Source organism: Pinus tabuliformis, chromosome 7, assembly GCF_031772625.1.
Source record: "Pinus tabuliformis cultivar Carrire ecotype Pingquan chromosome 7, CPIR1, whole genome shotgun sequence".
Lineage (NCBI taxonomy): Eukaryota > Viridiplantae > Streptophyta > Pinopsida > Pinales > Pinaceae > Pinus > Pinus tabuliformis.
The window spans coordinates 1,773,026,475-1,773,032,408 of NC_142293.1; the positions used below are offsets into that span (position 1 = coordinate 1,773,026,475).

Consider the following 5,934-nt stretch of genomic DNA (forward strand, 5'->3'; position numbering starts at 1 on the left):
GGATGTTGTATATAAGACAGGTCTGATATGAGCCACAGGAAAATGGTGGAACAACAACCCCATGGATGTTGTATATAAGGCAGGTCTCATATGAGCCACAACCAATATATCGAATGCATTTACCATTAATGGATAAAAAGGAGACCTATATTCCTGCTCCAGTTTAGATAAGGATTAATTTTGTAGGATATTTTTGTGACCAAAACGTTCAAGCCAATATACAAGTAGCTCAATCAAATTTAAGTTTATTGCATGAACGAAAAAATTTAGTAAAATTCTAAACAGGTTTAGGATTCAACAAACGAATGTACAAATGTGTATATGTTTTTGGTATCTCCTTTTTTAATATGAAAACATACCAGGAATTGGGAATCCGCAAACAAATCAAATCCAGTATGTTAGGAAGCTTGTTGAATGCGCTCCTCTCCAAGCATAAATCGTGCTTAAACCTTGCTTGAAAGTCGTTTGTTGAATGATGAATCTATGCTCCTCTCCAACTTAAATCATCATCAAACCTTGCTTTAGGCAACCTTCAAGCACAACCCAGTGAAATTACAGACCTAATATATGGCCCATATTGACATCTAGTCACTCTCAATTGAAACTACCAAATGTAATGGTATCAAGGGGTAGTTGTGACATAATAATTAATAAGAACTTCTATCATATGCACAATTAAAAAAAACAACTTGAAAAGAAACTGTTGTTTTTGAAATGGGAACAACTGCCAAATGTAATGGTATCAAAAGGTAATTGTGACATAATAATTAACTAGCATTTACATCAGATGTTGCAAAGGAAACGCCGTAAGGCATAAATTGAAGAACACAAATACAACACAAGATTACTTTGATAAATAATAAAAATATATTGACCACTCAAATCAATGCCCCATTAACTGGAACCACTTAGTAGACATATCTATCAACATTAGGATTATACACAATGATCAAGAAATTTCCCATATACAAACAACACCTTCCACAAAAACCTTTTGTCACGTCCACATTTTAAAAAATGCCTTGGAACATGATTGGAATCTCCCATATTGTCTTTTTCATTATGCAGATAAATCTTCACTATTGCTATTTTCATCATGAATATTGTTAGTTCATTGTTGTAAAGTGTTAGTGTGTTGAAATATACAAACAGCACGTTCCACAACAACCTTTTGTCACATCCACATTTTAAAAAATTCCTTGGAACGTGATTGGAATCTCCCATATTGCCTTTTTCGTTACGCAGAAAATCCTTCGATCAAGTCTTGTGTAATGTGCAAGACTAATCTTTGTGGGGAAGTCACCGTTGTACACTATGATCCTTTAGAGCCTTTAAGGATTTTAGACTCTCTTTCAAAATGTTGGTATTTATATCGGGGCCTACCTTCTAAAGAGTGGTTGTTACCGACGGAGTCACAGATGAGGCTTTATTTAATGAGCAAGGAATATTTTCCCTCGTACTCCAACTTTAGAGTACAAGACACTAAAAAAATTATGCAGCTGAAAGTGATCCATCTTCAAGATATTTTTCCTGTCAGTTACGAACAAAATGTTTAAAACCTCAGTTCTGCGAAGAACTCTGTTAAGCTGGAATGTAAGAGTTTGCCTTGTATTTGACAAGAGCTTGAGAAAAACTTCGCAGAGGAAATCGTTCAATAGGAGGGTTTCCTTTTCCCTTTTTCAGTTATATCTGTGATCATGCGTTTCCATTAACCCACAAGATTCTTCGGATCAAGGTCTGATCCGTGAGTATTGAAAACTGTTTTCAGCACAAATTCACCTTAACATAAGCAGGTTTCAGTCTTTTAACATACATCTCATAAGTCCTGACTAATGAGACAACCGACTAGGCTAAACTGCTGAGACCTATGTGATTCCATTCTAACTAACTTGAATGCATGCCGAGACGAATTGATTCAAGGTAAAATATTTGCAAAAACAATAGTTCCCAGAAGAAAAGGTTTCAAACATGTTGAAGAAAATAAATATGAAGAGATCGAAAAAACATAACTAATTCATATTGAAACGCATGTCTGCTTAAAGTATTGCTTGCAAAGAAAAACCGAAGATGATTCGTCCTTTTAACTAAAAAGGAAAAATTCCTCCATTTTCTCATACAATGCAAATGTACGTATACTGTTTGTTGAGAAATTGCTGCCATCCATGCTCTAAATGCCTTTAAAGAAGATAATCTTGGGGAGAAAATAAACAATAGCAGGGATATATGCCTTCAAGATTAAAATTGATGAATAGGAAGATTGCACCGAGAGTCTTATTCTTTCTGGTGAAACACATCAGAGTGAATCTATTCCATTCACTCAAGTCGACTGGAGGAGGCCATGCCCTTGGTTCGATTCTCACAACAGAGGAATCCACTTTAGGGCATGGCGTAAAATGCCTCTTGCTCACATCCATAAGGAGCTTGGTACTGGCCAGAAGATCCACATTGACAACCAGGCGATTGAAAAGGGAATCACCAGGCTTTGCCACGAGGCGGTGGCCAAATTCCTTCTGAAGCATGAGGGTGGCACTTCGAAACTTGGGCATGGTGGACAAAAGCTTGAAGATGAGCGGAGATGATATCTGGTAAGGTATATTGGCTACACATGTGTCAAAAGTTGGCAAGTCTGTTCATAGTATGTCCCCTCGCACCAACTGTCCATAACAGGAAAGAAAAAGGAGATAGTCATATTAGAGAAGAGCAACTTTGATTTATCGTAATCCCAAAAATTAATAAGGTATCACCAAAGACAGCAATCACAAGGAACAAAAAAGGAATTGCAAGAGACAATTACGAAGACATCACAAGGGAACCTGCAAAGCACATAGCTTAGGCTAACCTTGCAGTAAACAAAATCTCTTTCCAGTGCATTTTCCTTGTAAATCTGGCAGAAATTTTGCCAGAATCTTGGAATTACAGGTTTGAATTGCATAAATTTGATACTGAGGTGCCCAATTGGACATAAGGGGGTAGGGAATCCATCTGCAACATCAAATTTGCAAAAAGAAGAAGTGTTTTATTGCCAAAATTGGCATTTTTCATTGCCAGACAGAAAGTGCAGTACGTTACAAGATTATGGCTTCCCAAAGCACACAGGTACTTCTAAGCATCATTAGATTGGAGAAAGGTAGTAACTGAAGAAAAGAAGGCTGCTATCACATAAGCATGAGGACTTCACCCCATAGCCAGTTTTCATCGCATAGGCGTGAGAAATTCACCCTAAAACCAGTTTTCATACTGGCAAAGATTTGAAAAAGTTTTAATGTATGTGGTATTTCACAAATAAACCTTCTTCAGTATTGTTGTCAATGTAGGATTTTTTTTTGGTTGATGTTTCCAGTTTACAAATGCAGCAAGTGCACCCTTCTCCATTATGGGATTATCACGATGAACTGAAGTCAGGTCATACAGAAAGCATGCCCATTTCCATTATGTGAATATCACAACCAACTATAGTAGGCTGACAACAGATATTCGAAAACATATGTCTCAGTGATTGTGGCAGAAGACCTACACCTTGCCCCATCCACATGGAGCCGGAGCCTGAGCTGCTGCTTACACAGGTGCATAGAAGCAACAGCTCATGAAGGGAAAACATGTCTCTGAGGATTTGAAACTTGGGGTGGGCATGAAGAGTCACAATCCATGTCGAATTGACATATTGTTAATGAGGTAAATAAGCTGAATGAATGTAAAAACAAGATGCAAAGGAAATTAGAACTCACCTCCAATCTCTGAGCCATTTCGGTCCCCTTTATGCGTTTGTGAACTACTTCGATCATCCGGGGATCGATCTCGACTGCGATGACTCTGTGGGCGGCCTGCAGCAACTCTAGGGTTAGATTTCCAGTACCCGGGCCGATTTCCAGGACGGTATCGCTTTCTCTCATGTCCGCTTTCTCAACGATGGATTTGAGAACACCGGGATTTGTGAGAATGTGGGATTTGTGAGAATGTGTTGCCTGCTCAGTACAGCCTTGGGATCAATCAACTCCACCCACAGACAGTACAAGAAAAGCCTGCCAACAGGGCTAGTGGGACGCATGTAGCACTAGAGAACCCGGTTCAGCTGCCCTGATGAAACTATTCAATCCGCCAAATGAAACGCCCAAACCGTTTGGGCAACCCTTTTGAATCAACGATCAACGACTGAAATTGTTGCAATCGTCTAACATATAATCGTGTGGCTTACACGATGACAGGTAAGCAGAGAGGGGAGTTGATTTCAGAGGGAAACGCCTTACGGCGTAATAAGAACTTGCATCATATGCACAATTAGAAAAAACAACTCAAAAGGAAACTGTTGTTTTTCAAATGAGAGTTTCTAAAATGGGACTTAAGTTTTAACATGAAAAGAAATTTACAAATTCAACATTCCTAAAATTCTAATTTTTTCATTCCTAAAATTCTAATTTCAGGAAAGATGAAATTTAAAAAAAAATTGACAATTTGACAGCACTTCTTAAAAAATTTTAAGATATTATTCCAATTTTTTTTTAAATGACAAAAATCAATTTTTAAATTTTTTTTGACTGGTAAAATTTTCTTCTTACTTCTCTGACTTGCCAGAGACCCTTTGAAGGGATCTAACGTGTTCAATTTTGAACCCTGACACCGATGGACCTCCTATTTATTGAAGTATATTATATTCAAACAGATTCAGACAACATTTCCTAGTCAATATCCAACCGATTTGGGAAGATTTCTTCCACGATTTCGTAGATTAATATATGTGCGCTTCTCGTATGGTCCTGCTGAAATCCTTGTCAGATGCTGAGGATAAACATTTCAATATTTGGCCTATGTTATCAGACTGAGCAGGGCATCTACACTTGCACGTGGTTTCTGCACAGCTGCTGAAGTGGGACATGACGATTTTAGGGTTTTGAATTGGATAGAGACATTCCTCGAACGTTGTCAAAGTAGAGTAAACTTGAAGGCTAAGGCACCTTCTCCTTGAATGCAAAGTCTTAATCCACAGTTACAGATTGAAAACAAAGTCCCTAATACGGAGTTACATATATTACTTATGAGAGACTATACTGGACTCACAGAGAGAGAGAGGTAATAGCTTAATGACGCTGTTTTCATTTAGATACCTTTATCTGCAATTAGATGGAGTCCAGTATGGTCTCAAGCATGCTGTTATTGCTGATTATTCTTCCAGCACAGTGCAATCCCAGAGTTGGACCTTACAACTACATGGAACGTGCAGAACGCATTTCTCCCGAATGTAAAAAGTTTATGCAGGCTGGTGATCATGAGCAAATGATTCCAAGAAATCAAGACGCTGGTTGCCGTGGCCATGGAGGTGTGGTGGCATCAAAGGGTACTCAGTTGAAATTTCCTTCGCTTCCCAAGGGATTAGCTGTTCCGTCGTCTGCCCCCTCCAACGGGCACAATTTATCTTAGAGATCTTCGTTATTAACTACGAAGTGGAGCGTTGCATGATAAGACACATTTCTCATGATAAAAGCAGAATTTTACATTATTAAACCTATGATGTGATGAGAAATGAGAATAAAGCTTGGACGTTACTTTGCATTTGGCACTAACTAGAAGATAAAAAACACACTTTGAATTAAATGAAGGAGTTGCAGCTCATAGGTGTGTACTGCATCTGGGAGACTGCACTCAAACAAAGAGAAGACTCTCACTCTCGTTCACTCTACATTACATCAAATGAATATTACAATATTAAATACATCACTGAAAAATAGGTAGTTGTAAACAACCTCCTAAACTCTAGGAACTAATCCTAAACTAAGGAGATACGTTACAACCATATAACCATTTCTCCATTATTTTTAACTCCCCCCCTTAATGGAGAAAGCGTTATTTTGCACTCCTAACATCCCTCTAAATAACTCAAACTTTACTCGCCCTAGAGGCTTAGTAAAAATATCAGCTAAATTATCACAAGTATTACAATAC

General features: G+C 38.1%; 1 pseudogene; it reads right to left on the reverse strand.

The window, feature by feature from the left end:
• Positions 1–2,177: 2,177 nt before the first annotated feature.
• Positions 2,178–5,091, reverse strand: LOC149255437 (uncharacterized; annotated as a pseudogene).
• Positions 5,092–5,934: the final 843 nt, after the last annotated feature.